At 48.5% G+C, this 26656-nt stretch overlaps 1 protein-coding gene across 2 annotated transcripts in view; it reads left to right on the top strand.

Annotated features, from left to right (window-relative positions):
- The window catches only part of TDRD7 (tudor domain containing 7), a 2843905-nt gene that overhangs the window by 1558130 nt on the left and 1259119 nt on the right, over positions 1-26656 (top strand). The gene's annotated exons all lie outside the window — the stretch shown is intronic.

The raw sequence follows: 26656 nt of genomic DNA, 5'->3' as shown, positions 1-26656 counted from the left end.
GGAACCCTGCAAAACAAGAGATATCATTACAAAAGACTTTTAAGACATTTGAAGTGCCCAGAACTTACCGTTCGTGCAGTTAACGACGGACAGCAGTCCTCTGAGGTCAAGAGGCCTGCACCCTTATCCAGTGAAGAAACTGGTTACGGCATCCTGCCCCTAGGCAGATGGAGAGCTCGGCGTTCACTTACCTAAGGTGAGGGCGTTAACCTTTGGGGTTCTACAGGAGAAGAGAAAGGGAAGAGGAGAGAGGCACCCAATAACCCCAGTTCATTAATCCCATATTTCTATCTGCAGACATCTTACTCTTCGAGTCAGACATACAGTGCACAGAGGTCCAGCCCAAAGAGCCAACCGTGTGTTACACATCACCTTTGAAGATACGGCATTCACCCAGTCAAGACCGGCGCCTCTGCGGGAATCAGGTGAGCGTTACAGGCAGACAGGCTCAGCAGACTGGGTGCGGACAACTACGACTGTCAGTTGAACAACCTAGTGCTGCAGGAGATGTTTCACAAATGGGGCCACCCCCAGGTGGACCTCTTTGCCTCCCGGAGCAAAAAGAAATGCCAACTGTTTGACTCCTGGCAGGGCCAGGGCCCGGGCTCCCTGGGCGATGCCTTTCAGATCAGATGAGACGGAATGACAGCATACGCCTTTCCACCCACACCCCTGATTCACAGGGTGATATGCAAGATCAAGGAGTCTCGCCTCCTCAGCATCATCCTAATAGCTCCCTGGTGGCCAGCCAGGCCATGGATTGCGCAGTTGCTCAGCCTCTCGGAGAAGCCTCCCATGTGCCTGCCGATGAGCCCAGCATATCTTCTGGCACAGCAGGGGGGCAGGGCCATCCACCCTGCACCAGAGAAATTTGCCCTCACAGCGTGGTTCCTAAACAGGTCACACTAGGACATCTCAGCCTCTCTAAAGCTAATCTAGAGTTCATACAGGGCGCCAGGAGCAAATCCACTAGGGCCCACTACAAGAGCAAGTGGACCAGGTTCTGCCACTTGGCAGACTCTAAGGGCATTAATGGACGACGTGCTCTCTTTTTGGCGCATCTCGCCCATTCAGGCTTGCAGGTGGACACTTGCCACACTTACCTCGCAGCCATTGGGGCTTACAGAAACTCAGAGGAGGAAAGCTTTTCCTCCTCCAACCCGATTGTCAAGAAATATTTGACGGGTGGGGGGCGCTGTTGCAAGCCGTTGAAAATGGCTGCCTGATCCGTGAGCTCCGCAGCCTGCAAACTCCTGTATAAACAATCCTGCCGTCTGCCTCTGCAAATTGCCACCTTCTCCCCTGATACGAGGGCAGAGACCTGGGAGCATACATGGACTGACTTTCAGCCGGTAACGGGCCCCAATCTGTGAGAATCAGCCCCCTGACCAGTGGCGGGGTGCGCCAACGGCTGTGGGGCAGTGCCCGCTCCTCTCTATACCTGTGACAGGACTCTGAAAAGTAACACCAGCTACTGTCGCCGGACCAATCCCCCTTCGATCCGGAGTCCCAGAGAACATACCAGCGGATGTGGTGTGCCGCCGTCCATGGGGCCGCTACACTTTGCTTCGGGAAGAAGCAGGCACCGGGAAGGAGCGGGTCACGTTGCAACGAGGTTACCCGTGCAAACCCGCTCCCCGGCAGCATCGGGGCCCCCCAGATACCTGCACACCGATCGAGCTACCCCCGCAGCAGCATCAATCCCCCTATGCCGCCCTAATATCTCCAGCTGGCGGCTCATCGGGGCATGCCTGGAATTGCTTGAAGGTACGTGCTGTAGCGAATTCCCCATAACACGTATACTTCCTCTTAGCAGACGGCTGTGACTGCACAGTGCCCAGGCTTGTTCCACCATCCATTTTGAACGCTGTCCCCTGCCGCACTGCTACGCAAGTCCTAATAAACACAAATCCCCCGGCCCGGATTAGTACATTTCCTGTGGAGGCACCATTTGGTCCGTGCTTGACGCAGATGCAGTATCCCGCTTGCCTCACCGGTCTCCAAGCACTACGCTGACTTGGGCCCCTGGCCCAAACTAGAGGATTGCGCACCACCTGTTTACCCAACTATACAGGGACACTTCCTTTGGAGGAATTTGACGTCCCCACGAACTCCGCGGCCAGTGCAACCCCTAGCCCCTCTGTCCAAAGCTTCTGTAGCGTGGTGCTATACACACAACATACAGCCACTCCAGGACATTCCATCACCACAAAAGACCGCCAACAGCTCAGTTACTTACCAGATATGGGGACAGCGCTGCACACCCAGTTTAAGAGGCCCCATAATGGGTGGAGGATCCAAAAACAAAAAGACAGGACCCATGGATGCATTTGCCTCTGCTTCCACTTCGGACCCAACTCAGCCACATTCCCCAGCAAACTCCTCGACAGAACCACCTGAGCAATGCCCTATACGGCGGCGATGGAGAAGGGGTTTGCAGCTATTAACAACAAGCTGGATGACATTGGTGAGAATATAGCTTCCATATGTTCGGATATACGGAAGGTCAATGCCAGGGTCTCGGAGGCGGAGGGGAGAGTGAGTGAGTACCCTGGAAGATGTGACGACCTCACACAGTAAGAGCATAGAGGACATCATAAGGACATCAAAACCCTAAAGGCAAAATGCGAGCTTTTAGAATCCCTGTCACGGCGTAATAATATACGCGTGGTCGGAGTAGCTGAAACAAAACTCAATATACCCATGGAACACTTCCTTGAGGAGCTGCTCTGCACATTGTTCCCTGACGACCAGTTCTCCAGCCAATTCCTGGTTGAAAGGTCGCATAGAGCACTGACCCCTCCCCCAAAGCCAGAGGCCCTCCTTGGACAATCATAGCGCACTTGTTAAACTATAGAGATTGGGATTTGATCCTGAAACTTGCGCGTGAGAGGACCCCGCTGTTGTACGACTCTACTCATGTGCACATATACCCAGAATTCTTGACAACAGTGCAATCTGCCAGACGCACCTTTTATGGTGTAAAAAAGGTGTTGCGAGAAAGGAAAATTGGCTATGCCATGATGTTTCTGGCGAAACACCGCATCCAACACGCTGGCAGATCCCACTTTTTTGAGACACCAGACCAAGCTATGGCGTATGTTGAATCGAACATCCCTAATACGGCCGAGAACAGCTGAACGTCATCCGGCATGATACACAGTTAGGCTCCTAGATGGTCCTTCATATACACTCCACGGGGAACGGTGTGCCATGGAGGAGACTGCACCCTTGACGGCTGCTGCCACGGATACGGCGACGGAACACGCCACCTCCATTATTGCAGTACTGCATGTAGTTATGAGGGATACACCGCCCGTTTGGGGGGTTGGTGAGGGTGGGGGGAGGGAGGGGGATTGGACATTTATCCCATGTTGGGGGGAACTGTTGGAATATGTTGTTAAATAGAAAATCTGGCATGGTGAAATCGGAGAGAGAGACTCTTGGACAACGAAGTCGCAATACACACATCACATTGCAAAAAGAATGGCAACGCAAGTTATGATGGTGAACACAAGGTTCCTATCCTGGAACATTAGAGGCCTGTCCAATCCAATTAAAGCCAGGAAAGCTATGGTTTATGCTGCAAGACACAAAATTGACATAATTATTTTGCAAGAGACCTATGCAACTGAGAAGACAGTTACATCTCTTAGCCGCGCCTGAGGTCAACAAGTAATCACCACAGATTATTCATCACAATCCAGAGGGGTTGCAACCATTATCCATCGCAGAATAGGTTTTGTCATATCTAAAACTAAGTTTGACCCCGAAGGCAAGTACATAATAATATGGGGAACACTTTAGTGACAAGACATAATTATCCTCAATACGTATGGTCCCAACCTGGACACCCCAGAGTTCTACCACCAGATACTAACGCTGATACTGCCAATAGGAGATGCGAAGGTAATATTGTTAGGAAGAAACCTGTGCAGTTCCCTTAGGGACCACTGCAAAAGATTTAGGACTACAGGTGGTTGGCAGTAAACCCAATTGGTAGCAGTCTGTACCACCCAGATTTACCTGGTAGCTGTGGCTGAGCAGTCAGACTTCTCTCAAGAGGAGTTAGGTAGTACATAGAGTATACACAATAGGTACAGAGATACAGTAGCACAAGCAAACGCTGACCAGAGCTTTGGTGTAAAAGTATATAATTATTTATTTAAAGGCACTTGTAAATTACACTAGCACAAAGAGAGGTAAGTAAATTCAACACACAGTCACTATTATATGTATACAACCCTGATTACTTATTAGACAAGTCTTAATGAGAAACACCACTTATTTTCAGACAGAGGTGAGCGCTTAACATAAGATGGCGCTCTAATAAGTTATTAAAAAGGGAGGAAAAGGTAAAGTTATGAAAGCATACAAATTTCAGTACCTTTCAAAGAACCACAGTGAGGCAGGTCAGGCAAAGTCTACTGGAGAGCAAGGAAGTTCAAATGCCAGGCCCACTCTTAGAGAGAGCAAGCTAAATGTGTCCAGGATCACACAGTGGGGTTATGCCCAAAGAGTCTTGGTAGATAGTTCACAAAAGATTGAGATCAAGTCAGGAAAAGTTAGTTAACAGGTCCCAGGCTAACCCAGGTTAGAAAGTCGAGGATTTACTGTCACCCCGAATGATCTGTCGCAAGGGAAGCCAGGCGGGACACAGTACCTGAAAATGGGAAGAACGCTCCAGCGGGGCAGTTGTTCCTGGCAGCGGGTGCAAGTCGGTGTTTCGTCCAGAGGAAGAGGAGGCCTCGACATGGAGGAAAGCTGAAGGTCATTGCGATGCCAGGGAAGAAACCAGCCGCGGAGTTTCCTGGTTACAAGGTACCACCCTTTTCTTCACGGTAGTGGTAAACCATGGTGTTCCAGTTGCCGGGGTGCTTGGCACGGGCAAGGCGGCCACGGGATGGTCCAGGAAGGCGAAAAAAGACGGGCAAACTGGTTATCCCCACCAGTCAAAGGAAGAAGACTCTCCGGGCTGGAGATCTCCTCTGTCGTCGGGAAAAGTGGTGAGACGGTTCAGCAGGGCTCCACAGGTGGTGTTGTTGCAGGTCGGCTCGGCTTTTCCCTCCTCGGATTCTTTAGGTCTTGTGGCGACTTCTGAAGTTCCAGTCCCCAAAGCCCTGCTTTTATGCAGAAAACCCCCATTCGTTCAGCCTAGCTGTCACTCAAACATGCTAAGTGGTGAGCCGGGCGGCTCACCACTTGGGCCAATCACACAAGAGTGCGACTTGAGTTGCCGAGGCAACTCGGTCCAGGTGCCTAAACTCCCTCCCACACCCCCTGTGGTACCTAGAGTGGCACCACTTTTGGAAGCTTCTGTGGAGAAGCCCACCAAAAAAGTGGAACAAAGGGCTCGACTTGGGTTGGAGTCACAGAAGTGAACACAAACGCCATTTTGGAACCAAGTTTTGGCAAAAAATACCAACCGATGAATTTATATTAATTTAATAAACCGGCGGTATGTTCGAGGCTATATTAAAAAGTGGTAGCCTCGAACAATGGGAAATTCCCATAGGAATATATCTGCGGCCGAATATAAAAAGTAGTATCCACTGCCACCAGCCAAAACTCGGTCGGGGGGGACTGGACAGTGCCCCCTCGAACAACAGACCCCGGGGCAATCAAATTGCCCCGACCAGTACGTCCACAATATGATGGTTTGTCCTGGTTCTGTTCACAATTTGAGACTAATAAAGCCAATGGTGACTTTACATGTAGTCAGTTCCAGGGTATGGAGTCTATGTTTAGGGGTCACTACGACACCCCTGGGCTACTGCACGGAGGGTGCTGTGTAACCCACATTTCTCCAGCATTGGATCTTTCATGGATTCACATGCTTAGAATATTCCCCGTCGTCAGACTGGGACCCCACGGTACACATATATAGCCTTTTCCGATAGGACACAAAAGTGTTGGAAGTTTTCCTATCTACGTCCTTTTAGGACCCGCCTACGCATGCGCCGTAGGCCGTCCCAGTATAAGAGGCCCGCCCCCGCGGCTCCACTTCAGATTTCAACCGTCTCCAAAGTAGTGGGATCTCCTCGCGTCATCTTACTATTTTGTACAAGGTTGTGTTCCTGGAGTTGGAGTTCGAGGACATTTTTCCTCCATGTGAGGAAAAGCGCTGTTCCGTCCGTGCGCGACGTGCGGCTTGAAAAAGGTTTGCGAGGGGGACGGACATATGGATTGTATATACTGTCTCCACCCTCATCATTCGGCTGATAACTGCGACATATGCAAAGGGTTTTCTCAAAAGACCCTCAAAGACTGAAATCGACGGCTGGTGGCATGGCTGAATGATGGAGCGGGGGCATACCCCCCTTCGGAGGTAGGCTCCACACAATTTGCGAAAACATCACAACGCGCTGCCTCGTCGGAACCACTGGTGAAAAAATCTCGACCGACGGAAAAAGAGTCATCTCGGAGTCATTCAGCTAGAGAATACTCGTCGAAAAAATCGTCATCTTCATCAAAAAAGCATGAAAAGGAAAGGCCGAAATCCTCCTCGGGCGATCACCATAGATCGACCACGAATCGAGAGACGAGTAAAGGCAGGCCAAGTGTGGAAAAGGCGGGACCGCCTAAACCACCTGCTAAGTCTCCGTCGTCGACGGCGGTCCAGTCATCGGCCTCCACCCTGCCACTGACGCATGTGGTATCCACCGTCCCACCGACAACGACTGCGACGGTGGCCTCGTCAACGGAGGTTCTACAGGAAGCCTGGAGGCCTGAAGTTTTTGATCCGATCCCCCTGGATATTTTACTGCAAGAACAGGCTGTGTCGCTGTCCTCGGGGGAGGACGAGAGCGGGAGAATAGCTGGCCCGGCAGACCTCGGTCTACGAGTGGTTGACAAGTCGTCGACGAGGGGATCCGGTATTCCGGTATCTGCCCCTCTTCTCAATCCTCAATCTGTTTTGTCGTTGGAGATTCTGTCCACGCTTCAGTCTTTAGTACAGTCGTTGGACCAGAGACTACCTCAGGTAAACCTGCCACAGTCACCCGTCGACGAGCCAGGTCCGTCCCGTCCATTGACGCACTTACGCACGCCAATCTCAGCACCACTGGCACCCCAAGAGGAAGGTGAGCTGCCAGATTCAGAGTCTGACAGGGGAGCCATGTCGGATATCTCATCATCCCCCTCCAGGGATCCAACCTGGGAGTCAGAGGTGGAGTTATAAACCCCAAGAAGCCCAGCTCACCCGTCCCCTCCAGACGACATTGCATCATTCCATTCTATGATGGAGAAGGCATGTAAGGAATTTGGTTTGTCTCAGGAAGAACAGAAAAAGGACTGTTTTTTTTGTTCGACCACATGGGTAAGAGAAGGAGGTCTGTGTTCTCAATACCAATACTAGACCACGTGTGGAAGGAGGGGTTGCAGACAATGCGTCACCCCTTTTCGGAGCCGGCAGTGAAAGGACGCCTTGAGAAAAAGTTTAAGGCTCCAGAGTCTACCCCCAAGTGTTTATCCTCCCAACCAACGCCTGATTCGGTGGTGTCGGCGGCAGCGGCGAGGAAGGCGAAGGCCCAGCACAAGTGCACGACTCCGCCTGAAAACGAAGCAAGACGTCAGGATGCCTTTGGCAAAAAAGTGCTATCCGTGGGAGCAACCACAGTAAAGGCCGCAAACTCTCTGGCTATTGTAGCCAGATACAACAGAGAAATGTGGCACAGGCTAGCGCCGTTGCTGGATCATCTGCCGGAAGAGCATAGGAAGGCAGCGATGTTACTTGTACGAGAGGGTGAGGAAGCCTCCAATCACGCAATAAACATCGCGGTTGACCTCGCTGAGTCAGGCTTCAAGCAATTAAATAATGGGGTCGTATTACAACGACAGTCATGGCTTAAGTGCATCTACTTCAGACCAGAGGTACAATACAAAATATTAGATATGCCCTTTGAGGGAGACCTTCTATTCGGAGAGAAGGTAGACGAGGCCCTAAAGGGAATGAAAGAGGACTCGGACACGGCACGTTCTTTGGGTGCCCTCCAGAGTGGCCGAAGCTACAAGTCTTTTCCTCCCTTTAGAGGGGCTTCAGGTAATTCCAGATTCTCTGCATCGGGAGACGGATCCTTTGGTAGGTCGGCTTACCCCTCTCAGGGATACAGGCGTGCTTCCCAAACTGCAAACCGACGCCAGAACTTCCAGACATCCAGGAAGAGACCATCCTATCCGTCGTCGTCGAGAGACAAGCAAAATAAAGATCAGCAATGACGAACAACACACCGTTCTGGGGGGAAGAGTATCAGCCTATGTCGACGAATGGGAACGAATAACGACGGATCAATGGGTGCTGGACACTATAAGGAACGGGCACTCTCTACAATTCAAGCACAGCCCTCCGCACATTCCACCTACGTTCACCGCTCATTCCCATCTGAGGATACTGCAACAAGAGTTAACACCCATGTTAGCAAAGGGCGTGATAGAATTAGTTCCAACATCACAGAAAGGTCAAGGAGTCTACTCAAGACACTTCGTCGTAAAAAAGCCAAACGGCAAATGGCGTCCCATTTTAGACTTACGCGATCTCAACAAGTCTCTAAAGAGCCTGAAATTCAAAATGCTCACGCTGCCAGAAGTGATCCGAGCCGTTCAAGAAGGGGATTTTCTAGCATCCCTGGATTTACAGGACGCGTACTTCCATATTCCAATGTGTCGGAAACACAGGAATTCCTGAGGTTTGTAATAGGGCGGACTCACTACCAGTTCACGGTTCTTCCCTTTGGGCTCAAGACCTCCCCCAGAACGTTCACGAAATGCCTGGCCCCAGTAGCGGCCTGGCTAAGGAAGCAAGGCCACCACGTATACCCATACCTCGACGACTGGCTGGTAAGGGGATCCTCCCCAGCGTCGACCAACACAAGTTTGCAAGCCACCATGCAGCTTCTACAACAGCTGGGATTTGCCATAAACTTCGAAAAATCCTCTCTGCGGCCATCGAGAACGTTGGTGTTCCTGGGGGCACAGTTCGAGACCCAGTCGGGGCTAGTGAAGCCTTCTCTCGACAGAACCTCAAAACTCAATTAGCTGGCGAGCCGACTACGACAAACCACCAGGCTCTCAGTGAGGAAATACGTCTCCAGTCCTAGGAGCCATGGCATCCTGCATCCATCTGGTGGCAAACTGTCGCCTATTCATGAGGCCAGTCCAGGAATTCCTCGTGGACCGATGGACACAGGCCCAAGGATCGTGGTCAGACAAGATAACCATCGACGACGACGAGCTGCTTCGGACCCTTCAGTGGTGGCAGAGTTTCCACAATCTGAACAACGGTGTACCCCTGCAGGAACCGGAGTTCCAGCGAACCATAGTCACGGATGCGTCCCTAACTGGATGGGGAGCTCACATGGGTACTCTTCAAACGCAAGGTCACTGGTCTCAAACGGAGTCACTCCTACACATAAACGTGTTAGAGGCATTCTCCTTCCCATGGACGGACATGTTCCTTTATGCTTTCCCTCTGTTTCCCCTCATACGGAGAACAGTACAGTGGATAATTCTAGTGGCACCGTACTGGCCGCGGCAACCGTGGTTTTCCGACCTGCTTCACCTGTCGCTGGAACATCCAATAGCGTTTCCGAGAGTCCCGAACCTACTGTCCCGGGAAAAAGGCACGGTGTGGCATCACGACCCGGACAGTCTCAACCTTGCAGCCTGGCTCCTGACTTTTCGGAGTTCGGTGCTTTAGACGTTCCGGAGGATTGTCAAAAAATTCTGCAGGCAGCTCGAGCCCCTTCTACCAACAAATCTTACACCTATAAGTGGAGGAGGTTCTGTGAATGGTGTCGAGGACAACAAGGCCTACAACCGTTGAAGGTGACACCGGAACAAGTTCTACCTTACCTGCTTCTCTTGGCGGAGAGGGGTTTATCTTTCACATCGATAAAGGTGCACCTGGCGGCCATCTCGAGGTTCACGAGGAAGAGACAGTCGTCTCCTCTATTCAGCGACAGACTGGTGAAACACTTCATGAGGGGTTTATTTCAAACTTTTCCCCCGGTAAAACGTTTCCCACCAACTTGGAGTCTCAACACAGTGTTGGCAGGCTTAATGAAGCCACCCTTTGAGCCTATGGCCACTTCGGACATGAAATTCATATCGTGGAAGTTGGCATTCTTAATTGCTATCACATCAGCTAGGAGAATCTCGGAACTGCAAGCGTTGGTCGTAGAGCCGCCATACTTAAGATTCTTTAAAGACAAGGTGGTCCTGGCAACTAATCCTACGTTCGTCCCAAAATTTCTGACAGTGTATCACAAACACTCGTCCATTGTTCTCCTTACTTTCTTCGCGACCCCATCATCAGCAGAAAAAGCTCTTCATACCTTGGACGTTAAGAGGGTCCTGAAATTTTACCTACATCGTACGCAGGAACTCGGGTCTACTCGACAACTGTTCATCGCATATGGTCCGTCGACGAGGGGAAAAGCAATCTCTAAGCAAGGATTGGCTCGATGGGTCTTATCGACGATTGCGTTTTGCCACTCCAAGGCCGGAAGGCCGCTGCAAGGGCATCCTAGAGCCCATTGTACAAGATCAACGTCGTCCTCAGCAGCATTATGGGCAGGAATTCCGGTAACGGACATATGCCAGGCTGCGGTATTGGTCAGTGCCCCACACGTTTACCCGCCACTACTGCCTTGCCAGGCAGCATGCGGACGAGGTGCAGATGGGAAGAGCAGTCCTGCACCACCTGTTTCAGTAAGGTAAGCTCCACACTGTGGAGAGTTTTGTTTTTCTACCTTTTGATGACAGTATGCTTTATGAGGGTATGGTTATAGGATTAAACTTATTCCTGGTGTACAAATGCATTGTGTATTATGCTGAGGGTATATTACATTACATTCTCACCGCCGTTTTCAGGTGTTACTGCTATACAATCTATTCTAAGCATGTGAATCCATGAAAGATCCAATGCTGGAGAAGGGAATAGTTTCTTACCTGTAACTCCATTTCTCCAGCATTGGTATCTTTCATGGATTCACATGCGCCCGCCAGCCTCCCCGCAATGCAATGTATTTGCTTGATAAGTTTAACCCTTCCTACTTTGGAGGGGCCAAAATCTGAAGGGGAGCCGCGGGGCGGGCCTCTTATACTGTGATGGCCTACGGAGCATGCGTAGGCGGGTACTAAAAGGACGTAGATAGGACACAAAAGTGTCGGAAGTTTTCCTATAGGAAAAGGCTATATATGTGTACCGAGGGGTCCCAGTCTGACGACGGGGAATATTCTAAGCATGTGAATCCATGAAAGATACCAATGCTGGAGAAATGGAGTTAGGTAAGAAACTATTCCCATCGAAAACACATGAAACCCTATGGGGAAAAGGACCCCATAGCCCATAGAACACATACAAGGTCAAAGGAACACCTCAAATCATGTCTAAGAGTGGGAGAAAAACAAAAACCCCAAAAATCCAGCAAAGCTGCTTGGGGACTCACTAGGTTTGGGAAATTAGCCTTTACAGAGAATTCTCCCCAACAAATATGGGGAGGGGATTTCAATATCATCCTCGATCCCGAGATGGACAGAAAAGCCATAAGCGGCAGAAAAGAGACGAAGGCAGCATCAACCATTAAGCAGGCTATGCTCCTAATACCGCTTGCTGATGCATGGAGGGAACTCGAACCTCTTCACAGAGAGTTTACATTTCACTCATATGTTCATGGTTCGAGCTCCCGGATCGACTACTGGCTGTGCTCCACTGAGTCTATCCAGGAGACTAAGGAATGCACTATATTGCCTCAGACCACTCCCCAATCATATTAGACATTCAGTTTGGATCTATACCCCGAAGCCCGAGAATGTGGAAAATGCTGCAGCATCTCCTGCAAGATGAGACGTTGGTGGAGACACTCCGCATAGAAGCAATTGACTTTTTTGAACGCAACGAGGGCTCTGTGACCTTGTTCAACACAATATGGGAAACTTTTAAGGTCTGGTTGAGAGGGCATCTGATCGTCATGGTACATGGCAGACTCCAAGAGAGTCGCTCGACCCTGACCCAGACCGAAGTCTGCATAAAAGCAGTGGAAGAGGCATACACCAGGTCACCTGGGCAAGACACCTTGGCCCCTCTACAGGATGCCACTGCAACATAAAAACACTGGCTCTCCAGGAAGTCCTTTATATGATGCGACCCATAAGAGCCAGGAGGTACGGAGAGGGAAACAAATCCGGCAGATTACTGGCCAATCTCATCTGATCGGAACTAGGCCACAGACAAATTACTAGCATCATCGATGAATACGGAACAACACATACGGATCAGAGAGAGATTAACAAGGTATTCCTACGCTTTTACTCCAAGTTATACAAGAACATAGACCAAAAGTCGTCTGAAGACCTTCGGCAACACTTGGACTCCTACCCACTTCCAAAGCTCACAGATGACAGGGTAATTCTGGACACCGCTCTGTCGGGGGATGACATAACCCAAGCAATCAAAGACCTCAAGGCGGGCAGAGCACCCGGAGCCGACGGCATCACTCCTGATCTTTACAAAGCATTTGTCACAGAGCTAGCCCCCGGCTTCTAAGAGTCTGGGAGGAGTCCTTGGAGGGAGGATCCCTACCAACATCTTTACACAAGGCCATAATCACTGTCCTGCTAAAACCACATAAACCTCCTCAAGACCCTTCCTCATACAGGGCCTTATCTCTCATCAATGTGGACGCGAACATTATAGCCAGGGCCATAGCCAACAAGTTGAATCCATACATGAACAAACTGATTCACCCAGATCAATCTGGCTTTATACCTTCCCGCTCCACAGCCCTTAATCTCCGAAGATTTTTCGCAATCTCATCTCAAATGGACCCCGAGAAGAAGACCGTTGCAGTAACACTAGATGCCGAAAAGGCGTTTGATTCCATCTCCTGGAGTTTCATGTATGCCACCCTCCAGAAGATGGGATTTGGCCCGGGATTCATCCCAAGTATACAGATATTATACCGCAACCCTACAGCCCAGAGTCAGGACCAACACAACCCTCTCTGCAAGTTTTGTACTACAAAGAGGTACGAGACAAGGCTGTCCCCTCTCCCCGTTCATATTTGCTCTCACTATAGAGGGAATGGCGGCATTCTTGCAGACCAAACACGCGTGGAGAGGGATCCGTATCATGGGGAAGCCTCAATTCATTTCACTCTACGCCGATGATACTATGCAGATACACATCTTCCTCTGATAATGCAAGATATTACAGAATTTACAAAATATTCTGGATACAAGATCAATCAATCCAAATCGCAAATAATACCACTAACCAAATCCGCCACACAATCTGAGGCCACTACTCAGTTCCGCTGGTCGCCCACTATGGCCTGGTACTTTGGGATCATTCTGGCAACAGATAAGAATATGCTGTACTCCAACAACTATGGTCCGTTCCTATCTCAGCTGGAAAGTAAACTCATCCTCTGGGCTAAACTACCGCTATCCATGTATGGCCGAATATCCCTGCTAAAAATGGTGATCGTCCCCAAATTATTATCTCTTCAGTGGCATCCCCATCTAGCCGGGTTGAAACTTCTTCAAAACTTTACAGAAATGTAGTGTACACTTTGTGTGGGGAGGAGGCACCCCCAGGATTAGATGGACCAAGATGTGCGAACACTACGACTCGGGGGAGGGGGGGGGGAGGGGGGCTGGTTGCGCCAGACTTCCCTCTAGACTTATGCGGCCGAAGCCTAATTCACCAGATACTGGTTCCAGGATACAGAACAATATGTGTACATACCTGCCGAAGAGGTTGCAGCGGCACCCACAGATTTTCAGAGTATGATGTTCACTAAAGTAAGGCAAGAAAAGGAGTTGGTGGATCCATTGTCGTCCACGGTCTGTGTCGCGGATGCAGATCCGGAAAAGAGTCCAATGTGAGACACCGTACTGGCCACATGCCCTACTATGGGCATACCCAGACCTTGAACCAACCATGGACCGTACTCTGCAGAGCCGATGGGACCCGGAACGCGGATCCAAACTGGGCAACTTCTTTCCGGAGGGCTGTTTTGTCACGATCGCTGAAATCCATGACAGAATAGGCACCGGTCTGATTACGACACTACAGTACCACCGCCTGAAGGCGGCCTGCAGAGCCAGATGGCGGTTGTTCCCCAAGGAACCAACTGTATATAAATTCCGAGCGGATATCTTAACACCAACGGGGCTCAAGAGAGGCATCTCAGAAATATACAGAATGGTACAGACGCACACCCCATCTATCAACACAATGCAATCCAAATGGGAGAAAGACCTGTGTATAGAAATCGATGAGCAACACTGGACACACTACTGCAGATACACTAAAACTATCTCCCTCAATGCCACTTTTCGGCTCATTCAATTCAAAATTTTAAATCAATTACATATTACCCCAAAAGAGGCCGCCAAATTCAACCCATCTAAGCAAGCAGTCTGCCCCAAGTGCGGAGCGATTGCAGCAGACGGGATCCATATGTACTGGAATTGCCCACTAATCCGCTGATTCTGTGAAGACGTAGCAGAGACGATGAGTGACATACTGGATATCCATATCCTGGCGAGCCCGCTGAAATATCTACTAGGAGATATTGGAAAGGCCTCGATAAAAGTTTGTAGACTGTTTGCCGTGGCGGGGGCAGTGGCCAAGAGGCACATACTTATGAAATGGAAGTCTAAAACTCCCCCCACGGTCTAAACCTAGCTTCGAGACCTGGCCCACACCCAGGAAAGTGAGGAGATCTACACGCAGGGCATAGAAACTCACTCTAGGCCTAAGGACATCTGGGCCCCACTCAGAACATACCTACAAACATCGGCGGACCGGTCGGATGAAGAGGAGTGATAGACCGAGACAATCAATAATTGCTATGTGCGACGTGCAACACTATGTTTAAATGTTTAATAAGTGTCCTTGCTTCCCAAATGTCCATAGTGTGTTGCTTGATATTTGTTGATTCCATGCCAACATTAAATGAAGGTTTAAAAAAAAAAGAAACATTTGACGGGTCTTGCCAGGCTCTAGCCACCCATCAAGAAGCCACACCCCGTGTGGACTCAACATAGTCTTGGGTGCTCTGGCGCACAAACCATTCGAACCAATGGCATCCGCAGACTCATGCTGGTCACCATTAAGACGGCCTTGCTAGTCGTCCTCACTTCGGCTCGTAGAATCTGTAAAATTCAGGCGCTGGTCGCCTCATAGCCATACACTAGGTTTCACAAGGACAAGGTAGTACTGCGGACGTACCCAACGTTCCTGCCTAAGGTGCTTTCCGCTTTCCATCTGAACAAGGAAATTGTGCTGCCCACGTTTTTTGCTGCTGAGCCCAAAGACGAGGCGCAGAGAGTTCTGCACTGCCTTGACGTCGGGGGTGCACTGAAATTCTGCTTGGAAAGGACTAAGAGCTTCCGCAAGTCAGACGCTCTATTCATCACCTTTGGAGGTTCAAGACTGGGGTATCAGGCATCGAAGGCCTCCACAGCCCGGTGGTTGGTCTTGGCCATCAAAGAAGCCTACGAGGGACAGCATAAGCCACCGCCGGCCTTCATTCATGCCCATGCGGTCAGAGCCAAGGCAGCTGCCATCGCTTTCCAGCGGCGTGTCCCCTGACAAGTCATAAGCAGGGCAGCCACATGGGCCACCCCTTCGGCTTTCTGCAAGCATTACTGTTTGGATGCCGGCTCTAGATCAGACGCGGCTTTCAGACAGGCAGTTCTTAGGAACCTGTTTGCTTAAGGAGGGTCTCCTCTCCACCCTGGGGCTACATTCAGTTGTAATCGCCCATGCAGTATGGAGGAAAGGGGACGGGACATAAGAGTAATGATAAGTTACTCACCGTAGTGACTAACATACTCTTAGTCCTTAGTCCCCTTTCTTCCATACATCCCACCAGCCTCCCCCTTAATAAAACTGGTATCATTAGGCAATGTTAACTCTATTGTCGACGCGTCTATGGGGACTGAGGTGTGGCGCCGGAGTCAGGGCAGCGCATGCTCCCAGGGCCGCACTCTTGCGCGCCTCTAAATTTCAAGGGGAAGACGTTTTTTTCTGGTGTCCCGTGCCTCGTGACGGAAGCTCATGCAGTATGGAGGAAAGGGGACTCGTTATTCACTACGGTGAGTAACTTCTAATTTCTTTGCAACTTTGTACTTCATCAGTCTTCCTTTGACAGTTGAGCTTGCGGTTTATCTCCCATCGGATTCCAGCTCCCTTCATGCCAGGTTGTTCATATCTGATCACATGATTTCTGGTGTATGCTCTTTCTCTTGAAGTCTTGAACATAATCATCTTCATCTGTGGATGACCATTCTGTCACCCATACCAAGGATGCTGTTCGACCCTGGAAATTACCTCTTGTATGATAGAGTGCAAGGTGAGCTAGGCAATGAGCTCTTGGAACATCTATTTCAATAGCTATGAATATCTTAGACTTTCCTATAGCATTAGGCAGGAGTGCACATACATAGCAATCCTCCTTAGAAGGTCTTTTTCCCACTTCTTTTATATGCTGATACCACATGTTCCCCAAATGTGCTGTACTGTCTAAATTATCATTTAATTCATAATCATCCTCCCTTGCACTTCTCTTAGGTCTCTTGTTTTGCTTTGCCAAAAGAACCTGTATCTGGCGTTCAGGAAGGATATCTAAAAGAGTCCTTCCTACAATAGGAATTCTAGGAACATTTGTCACAGAAATAGGTACCTTCTCATGAGCTGCTGGAGTAGGAACAATCGTATAAGGCCTTAGCCTTCTCACAGTGTCTAGTTCTGCAAAACTAACTGGAGTGGGAAGGATTAACGGAACTCCTTCCCTTCTGGAACCATTAAAGTAAACCGTGTGGATCAATAGAAACAGAAAAACGATAATGGATGCTGAACAGGCATAGATTATACACCAATACATTAGGCTCCACCATCGATGTCTCTCCACACGTTGTTGACTCTGCTCACTTTCTTGAACTGCAATGTGCTCAATAGACCACATGATTGACTGTAATTACTTTTAAGGAAGGAAAAACTCGTTTTATTCAGGCAATCTCGTTAGATGCTCTGGTAGTTGTCGAATTGCTCTATGATCTCCACAAGTAACCAGCTGATTGCAGGACGATTTATAGGATCTTGCATAAACACATAAGTGTTAGTGTTGCGCCAAACAAGTAAAGGGTTTACTTGAAGCAAATAGTAAAAGATCATGACAAGTAGTTTGTGGGCATCGTCGTTAGATAGGACCACATGTGCGTCCGGAAAGATGTTCAGGTAATTGTCTCATCTGATCTATAATTGGTGCCAATAATCATCGGGCCATTTTTTTGATCTTGGACAAAAGTAGATACATTAGTGCTTCTCCCAACAAGAGCAGGGTAAGCTCTGAGTATAAATATGAAGACAGCAAGAAGTAGTCTGTGTACGTCAACATCGGACAGCACCATGGGCACCTCCAAAGAGAAACTCGGTGAGAAACGAGCCTGGGAACTGCTCCCTTTTCCAGTCGTCAAACAAAGTCTAAATCGGGCATTTTTCCATTTACTTCAGCACTCCACAGTCCAATGTCAACAAACTCCTGTGGCTCAAGAACAGTAGCTTTCTCACTCCTGCTATAGCAGTTACAAAGTGTGTTTCAGGGGAGCCACAGTCCAAATGTACACTTTTGTCTATCTACTGTATAATCTTTGCGTCCTTCTGCCTCGTCATCGATCGAGTCTGAACATGCTGAACTTCTTCTCCTTGACTTGCTTCCGAATGGTTTGGGTGTGCAACAGTCTCTCCAGTATAGATCTTCACATCTCCTAGGTGTATCCACGCTCGTCTCCCTTGGACCTTGACTGCTGACAGAGTGATGTCCTCCACAACGAAAGGGCAGCTAAATCTAGGCTCGTGCCACTTTCTCGTGAAGTTCCTTATTAGAACCTTATCTCCAGCAAATAGTTTAGAAATACATAGTCTCTCAAGTCTGGTTGCTGTATGGTCTTCATCTGTGTTCTGAGACCGACACCCCGTCCGCTTGACTTGATCTGAAATGACAGAGATACTAGCGGTCATACATGTTAAGTACTCACGTAACTCAGTTCCTAACAATTCTGCAGTTGTCTGGGCATTACTCCTAGTCCTCGATGGAGGAGTCAGAGGCGTTCTCATTCACCTCCCTATTATTAAATTGTGGGGTGTGAGGTGGTGGTCAGAGACGGGCTGATTTCTTAATGCATATAATGCAAGGGGCAAGCAATGCAGCCACCCCATTTTCAGTGTCAATTTGAACTTTGCTATTCTCTCTTTGAGTAGACCGTGGAGTCTCTCACTTATCTCATTTGCTTGCAGGTGTTAAGCAGAAGAAAACTTGTGTTTAATGCTAAGCAGTAAGCTAATCTGCTCAAATACCTCATTCACACAATGAGGGCCATTATCTGATCTCAACACCTTACATGCTCCCCATCTAGGAAATACTTCTCGGACTAAAACCTTCGCAGCACAAGTGGTATCAAGATGTGTGCATGGACCAGGTTCAATCCATCTCGAAAACGGGCACACTACCACTATCATATAGCTATATCCATTACAAACCTGCAGCATATCAACCTAATCCATATGTAAATGCTGAAAAGGATCATTTGGTCGAGGAATTACTCCTTGGACTGTTCAGTGTGTGCCCAGCAGTACATTTTTGACATAGGATGAAATTTGCTACATAAAAAGCAACGTGTTCTAAAAGGTTTGTACGAACCAGTCCCCCGCAATGGTTGCTGCGAGGCTCTCCCTAGTAACATGCGCAGGGTAGTGTAGCTGTTCTAACCCCACCCTTAATAAGGCTACAGGCATCACCTGTTTACCAGTGCTGTCTTGTTGACGCAGTGCTGCTGAAGGGGATAAAGAACACCCCTTCTGTGTCCACAGTTCTGTCTCTTCTTGAGGATCTCCATTTTGAACTTCCATTAACTGTGTTCATGACAAAAGATTTAAAGCTTTCCTTCACAACCATTATTACAGCCATTTTCTCTTTCACATCAGGAGTATCAAAACTAAAAATATCAAAATAATATGCAACATTTTTTGAACTCTTCGTCTGCAGCTTGGTTTCCACGTGAAATAAAGTGAGTTCTCTTAGTATGTGCTGCTCACTTAACAATTGCAATGGCTACTCTGAGTTAGTGCTTTAATAAACCTTTCTAACATTGCAGCATGTTGCACTGGAGTGCCTTCAGCTCGGAGGTAGCCCCTCCTTTTCCAACGTGCTAACCCTGCATGCACAGTTATTTTTTTATAAACAATTTTTACTGATTTTACAACTAAAACATAAAACTGACTTACATTGCCTGACGTTATGTTACACAATATATGCATTTATATTTGCATGTCCGTTGCCTATCCCCCCGCCCTCCCTCCCATCCGAGCTTACTCCGCTTCTTGATTGACATCTGCTCCTACTTCAGGGGTTCTTTCTCCAATGTCCTCGTCTGGGTCCTGGTCACTCGACCAGTCCTGGGTGGGCTCGTATAATGTAGCTACTAAGTGCCCGTCAGGGATTCCGCTTCCTCCTCCCATCCTCTGCTTCCCACTTCCTGCTAAACTGCTGTTTCGGCTTCAGCCCATTTTTGGAAGTCTTTCCACCAAACTTCTATTTTAGGTCTATTGCATGCCTTCCATCCCATGGCAATTCTACGCTTGCCGTGTTATATACGCCAGGTCTTTTAATTTGCTCACATGCTTTAGGTGCCGTGGCCTAGGGAATCCTCCTACTAAGCATGCCCACGCTGATCCGATGTTAAATTGAATCCCCTTTTCATCTAGTCGGTGGGCTATCTCTTCCCAGAATTTCCCAATTTCTGGGCATGCCCAAAACGTGTGTCATACCCGCATTCTGTTCCCCTCATTTGGGACATGCCTGCCTGTTTGCATTCTTAAATCTGGCAATTTTTTGGAGAGTCATATATGCCCTGTGAGTTATATATAACTGTATCTGTTGTAGCCTCGCGTTTCTGGACACTTTCTTATGGTATCTTCGGGTCTTCCCCCACATCCCATCACTCATGGGCTCCCCAATTTCTTCCTCCCAATTATTTCTTAATTGTACCACCTCTTTCCCCACTCTAGACATCAATAGTTTGTATAATATGGATATCTCATGACCCCCCTCTGCTATGTCGTATTTCGTTTCTATGGTAGGGTCGGGTTGCTCATCTAGCGTTACCTTCGACCATATATGTTTAATCCGCCGTACCACTCTATTGCATGTGATATATTGTCCTTAATGCAGCCCCGTTTCCTCCGCCAATGCCCCGTATGCCTTTATCTCCCCTTCTTGCCATATGTCTTCTATTGTTACAATACCCGCCGGTTCCCAGTGCCTCCTTATTGTCCTTATTAGATGCTCATCCCCTCCTGCCAGTGCAACAAGCGGTATCTGTGGCGAGCACGGGGTTGGGTTCTCCATAGCTCGATGTGCTCTGCGCCATACTTCCCATCCCAGCACCAGTATCTTTGAGCGCACTTTCAACTCTGGTTTGGGCAGCCAGATCATCTCTTTAAGGAAGAACGGGACACATTCTAATCTCAGCAATCTCGATTCTGAGGTGGGGTCTTCGGATAACAATTTGGTCACATATTGCAGTTGACTAGCTAGGTTATAGATCCCGTAGTTTGGCAGTTTTATCCCGCCTTTATCATGTGTATTCTGCAACTTCCAAAGGGCAATTCTATTCCTAGTACCATGCCACAAGAAACCCCTGCGTATGCTCTGTAGTTTCATGAAGAATCGCCCCGGTATCAAGTATGGTATGTTCCCAAAATAATGCAATAGTCTCGGCAATACCACCATTTTCAGCAACGCCCCTCTACCCATCATTGTCAAGGGTAGCTTTGACCAAAACTTCATGCTATTCTCGATTTTCTGTACTGCTTTGTCAGTGTTGTGCTGATGTTCCGCTTCTACCGTGTGATAAATATCTATTCCCAGGTACCTAAACGTATTTGGCTCCCATGGTATTTGTAAAACCGGTAATTTGTTATGTAGGGTCCCTACATATCTTCCGAATGGAAATATACATGATTTCCTGGGATTCACTGCTATGCCAGACAGCAAAGCAAATCTTTCCATCACCTCCAAGATATATTGGAGGTTTTCCTCAGGGTATCTCAAATACCATAGCATATCATCTGCATATAGTGAAAGTAAGTGCGGCTCCCCTTTTAATCTAATTCCTATTTCCTCATACTGCTGTCGCAGGCATATTGCCAGAGGTTCTAGTGCTAGGATATAAAGCATCGGAGACCACGGGCATCCCTGTCTAGTACCCCTTCCCAGCTGCCATTTTGTGGAGATGATAGCTCCCGTTTTTACTCGAGCTATCACTGCGCTATACAGTAATTTGACCCACTTAAGGTACCTTGATCCAATCCCATAGTGTCAGAGCTGCTATCAGCCAGGGCCATTTGACTGAGTCGAAAGCCTTGACTGCATCTAGTGATACAATAGCCAATACATCCGGCTCTTCTTTTGTGTATTCTATGACTCTTCTGAGGTTGTCTTATATGTTCCTGCGCGGGACATATCCTGTCTGGTATGGGTGTATTAGTTTGTTAATAATCTGTTTCATTCTATTTGCCAACACCGCTGTAAGTATTTTGCTATCTTGATTCAGCATTGAAAGCGGCCTGAAGGATCCGCAATCTTTACCTGGTTTGTTGGGTTTGGGTAGTGGGATAATAATTGCTTCCCTTAGGGACTCTGGTAGCCTTCCTATCTCGTATGCCTCATTTAGCATTATTAACAACTGGGGTAGTACCTCATTTTTGTACGTTTAATAGAATTCACTAGGGAGCCCATCGGCCCCTCGGGTCTTACTAGTGGGTAGCTGCACTACCACCACTTCTTCTAGCTCTTCTAGTGTGATCGGGGCATCTAGGTCCTCACGCTCCTTCGCGCTTATTCGCGGTAAGCCTATATCTTCCAGTGTATCTGTTATTTCCCGGCTATCGCACCCTTCATTATCCTCATATAATTACCGCTAGTATTCTTGGAACTCCCGGTTGATCCCCTCCTGAGTATCTACAATCTGCCCATCTCGACCTATTATTGCTCTGATCGCAGGTTGGGGGGTCTCACTTTTGTACAACCATGCCAACATCCTTCCCGGATTGTCCCCTCCCGCGTGTTGCCTTTCCACATATTTTTTGTAATTCAAATTACATAGGGCCTCATTACGAGTCCGGCGGTAACCGCGGCAGTAAAACCGCCTGGTTACCGCCGGACTCGTATTACCATTCCGCCTCCGTGATTCCCGGAATTACCCGGGCATTACAACCCCGGTTTTCCGGGAATCTCGCAGGCGGAATGGTGTAAATCCCCATTCCCATTGAGTCCTATGGGACTCAATGGGAATCGGGATCATGGAAACACCGGCAGCATCTCGTAATGATGCCGCTGTTTCCTCGTCCGCCTGCATGCGGGAGGTGTTAAACCCGCCAGGTCAGACCTGGCGGGAACATCACCTCCCGCCTGCAGGGTCGGGATCAGGCGGTCCGGAAACAACGGTGGCGGCGGGTTTACCGCCACCGTTATTTCCGGACCCCCAGGGTCGTAATGAGGCCCATAGTCTTTCCCAGTGCTCCACACATTTCTGTTGCAGTTGGTTTATAGTTTCAGCATTGTTAGGGAGAATTCTCTCTTTAGGCTGAATTTCCTAACCTAGTGAGTCCCCCAGCAGCTTTGCTGGATTTCTGGAGTTTGTTCTTTTCTCCTGCCAAGAGTGAGACTCTTTTTCTCCCACTCTAGGACATGATTTATGGTGTTCCTTTGACTGTTAATGTGTTTTATGGGCTATGGGATCCTTTACTCCATAGGGTCTTGTTAGGATTAGCCTTCCTTTCTATGGTTTGTAAGGGAAGATGTTAGGATTAATCTTTCTTTGCATGGTTTGTAAGGGAAGGAGGTGTTAGGATTAGCCTTCCTTTCTATGGTTCACCTTCTGTATGCTGTATGTATGTGGTGATGTCATTAGTGGAATGCATGAGCTAGCGTGGAGTGTTTGTGTATGAATGGGTTATAACCCAGGCAGTTGATCTAAGGAAGCCTGGGTGGTGGGAGCCAGTGGGTTTCTTTCATGATTTCCTCCTATCTCCTTATGGACTTGATGAGACCTGATTTGTACCTGTAACTGAAGAACCTGAATAAAGCAACCATTAAGCATACCTGCAACTGTATCCTGTTTATACTACTATGACCCAGACCGGGTCATAACAATTGGCGACGACGACTGGTCTCCAACAGGACTGGTTGGATGGACCCTGAAGGCTACAAAGGCTACAAGGCAACAGGTACCTGTGTGTGTGGTCCAGGATAAGGAGAAAGGAGATACTGCTGCGGGGGGTGCAGAGCAGGAGGGAAGCTCAAGTGAGAGACTGTACAAGGAGAGGGAACCCACTGCCCCCATGGTCCAGGAAGAGTCCCACCACCCAGGGCTGAGAAAGTGACAGTGCCTTGGTAGGCGCAAGGACAGGCACCCAGGGCTGAGAAAGTGACAGTGCCTTGGTAGGCGCAAGGACAGGCACCCAGGGCTAAGGAAGTGTTTGTGCACTGAGCAGGGCTCAGAAGTACTGGAAGTCCCGGTAGGCACCCTGGGCGGAGTAAAGCAGGCGGCCCTAGTAAGCACCCAGCTGCAAATGGATTGTTCTTATACACTGGGAATAAAGCCTGGGCTGCAGAGGCAGTTTTTAGTTGGTAAACATAAGAGAGAGTGCTAAACTCCATCTGCCCACGGCGCCAGTGAGTGGATGTGCCCACTAGCCAGAGACAGGTTAGCAAGCTGAAGAGGTAAACAGAAGAGAGGGAGCGAGTTCCCAGCTCCCCGTGGTGTCGTAGACTGCTTGCAGCTAAGATAATGGCGCAGTTCTGTCATGAAAGCGCTTTAAAATGGTACGAGAAATGGAGGACCTCAGCAAGGAAACCTCAGCAAGCTCCGAGCGAAAAGAGATCAGTCCCGTGTTTAAGACTTTCATAAAATTAGTTGGACACAGTAAAAGCAGTTTTTTCGTCAGCTGTGTGACGGTTGGTGAGCAGAGCTCAGAGCAGTTCTGCGCTTCAGTGAGACTGATGACATCAGCGCAGCTGGTGTGGGAGCTAGCAATCGTTTGGAACTTTCTGATTGTGTGGCTTTGCGGCATTCTGCGCGAGCTGGCCTTACCATGGAATGTTGGGCGCTTACCCGGCGATCGCTTCCGAAACCATTTGAGCTGCCGTGTTTCGGCATTGATTATCAGAATAAAGCACCCATATGCGTCCCTACGTGACCAGGAAGCAAGCAGTGGACCAATCATAGCGACCATGGGCGTTGTTCAGGAAGCAATCCTGTTGTCGTCCATTCTTAGCTACAGACGGTGACGTGTCTGTGGTTAGCGGCGCAATTAATCTGCAATGGACAACAGCTGGAGTTGTATGTGCCTCGAGGCTGTGTTCCCAGGATACAACTGAATTCAGTGAGGTACAGTTGTTGAGCGGCTGTTAAAGTTGCCAACCGCTCCGTGATCAAGTGAGAGTGGCCATGTGAGATAGTTGAAATGCACATGGTTTTTCAGTCGCTATGCAGTTAGCTTTTTAGTTTTAGGCATGGAGAGTTAGTTTCACATATCTCACTAACATTCATAACGATGTTGAGAATTTTGCAGTATGCAGTATGTGAGTAATGAGTTATGTTGCAATTCATGTCTGTTAATCCTATGTTCCATGATATCCAGTTTTTAACCATTTTGAGGATTTTGCAGCTTGTAGCATTGTTTCCTGCAATGGACAAAATGGACTTATAGATTTTGACACCATAGATATAATTTCTGAGTAATGTCATATTCATGTGTTTAGTTTTGCCAAAAGTATTTTAAGGACATGTTCTTTGATGTGGAGTGTGGGTAGGGCCCTGCCCACACCCCACTATTTCCACCTGTTAGTATCAACATGTCTTTTCTTAAGTGTTGAGTGGTTATGTTGCAAAACTGTTTGAAGATGCATGGCATGCATGTAACCAGTGTGAAGTGTGTGTGCGCTGACTGGTTGTGGCTAATCTAGTGACTCTGCAGAGTCATTGTGTATGTGACTAATGGTAGTCTAGTCAAGTGGCTCAGAGGAGTCTTGATAGTGATTTGTGTGACTAGTGGTAGTCTAGTCAAGTGGCTCAGAGGAGTCTTGATAGTGATTTGTGTGACTAGTGGGACTCTGGTCAAGCGGCTCTGCAGAGTCATGATAGTGAATTGTGTGACTAGTGGTAGTCTGGTCAAGCGGCTCTGCGGAGTCATGTTAGTGATTGGTGTGACTAGTGGTAGTCTGGTCAAGCGGCTCTGCGGAGTCATGTTAGTAATTTGTGTGGCTCTGCGGAGTCATGATAGTAATTTGTGTGGCTTTGCGGGGTCATGATGGTAAATTGCGTGGCTCAGAGGAGTCAGGGTAGTGATTTGTGTGGCTCAGAGGAGTCAGGATAGTGTTTTGTGCTGAGCCATGATGGTGAGTGATTGATTATTATTGTTTTTACTTGAAGTGTTGTTTCTGGAGTCATCCTGGATTTTGTTCTGGGTGGTTCTGGGAGCATGGCAACAGAACATCTTGGTAGTGGGGTTACCTGGGTGTTTTTAGTAGCTATGAGGGCTCGAGGTGTCTGGCCAACACCTCAAGGAAGTATGGTGGTATGGTTGACTGGTTCTCCACTGGTTGCCTCTGTTGTGAGTGTTGCTATGAATGTTGAGTGGTTGAGGATGAGTCAGGTGAGTGTGTTTTGGTTGATTGGAGGCGCCTGTCTCTTTAGTTGCCATGAGTCTATGGTCTGGTGTAGTGGGTTAGACATGCCTGGTTGTCCAGCTGTTAATTTCTTGGTCTTTTAGAGTGACTGGTGTAAAGAAGACCGGTGGGGGGGTCTGTACTTCTGCTCTCTATATGGTAGAGGGGAGGCACAGAGGACCCCAGCCAAGATTCTCTAATACGGTAGCGATGGGCGAGCAATCAAGGCCTAGCTTCTCAGGAGGTGATGCAGGCTGGTTCTTAAGTACAGTGTATCCCCAAGCCCCCACAAAGGAATGTCCACACACTGTATTACTGAAAACACAGTCTTTATATAATTAATATTCAAGGGTTATGTACACTTATCACAATAACGCACTTTGTGCTCAGGAAAATCAGCAATGGTAAATATCTACAATTTCTAAAGTGGTACCACTAATATTAGACCTCATTAAAGTGCATTCACAATACTGTTAAAATGGCACACAGATCAATAAGAAGGAAACCAGCAATAGAGAGAGGAGAGATAACAGAGGGTTGAAACAATAGGCAGAATACTGGCCCCTACCACTGGACACAGTTCTGTGTGGAGATCCCCCCACCTGGGCAACCTGTAAAATAAAGGGATATGACACAAGCCCAGTCCATATATTGTTCAACAGTCTTATTCTCTCCTACAATGTTTTTACCCCCCCAATGTACCTGGTGGAGTCGAGTTCTTCGAAGAGGCGTCGACAGATCCTTCCTGAATGACCCCCTTTTAAGCAGGAGTCACGGATCGTCGAGAGGCGTAGAGAAACGTCGAAGACCTCGGGGTTCGGCGACGGGGAATCGACGGCCCTTCTTGAATGCCTTCCCTTTCAAGCGGGAGGCACGGGGCGTCGAACGTCCGTCGACGAACGAGGTAGAACGAT

The sequence above is a fragment of the Ambystoma mexicanum genome, chromosome 6q (assembly GCF_040938575.1).
Source record: "Ambystoma mexicanum isolate Mex_15411 chromosome 6q, UKY_AmexF1_1, whole genome shotgun sequence".
In the NCBI taxonomy this organism is placed as follows: Eukaryota; Metazoa; Chordata; class Amphibia; order Caudata; family Ambystomatidae; genus Ambystoma; species Ambystoma mexicanum.
Note: the sequence above shows the minus strand (reverse complement) of the source record. Positions and strands in the feature narration are given on the sequence as shown.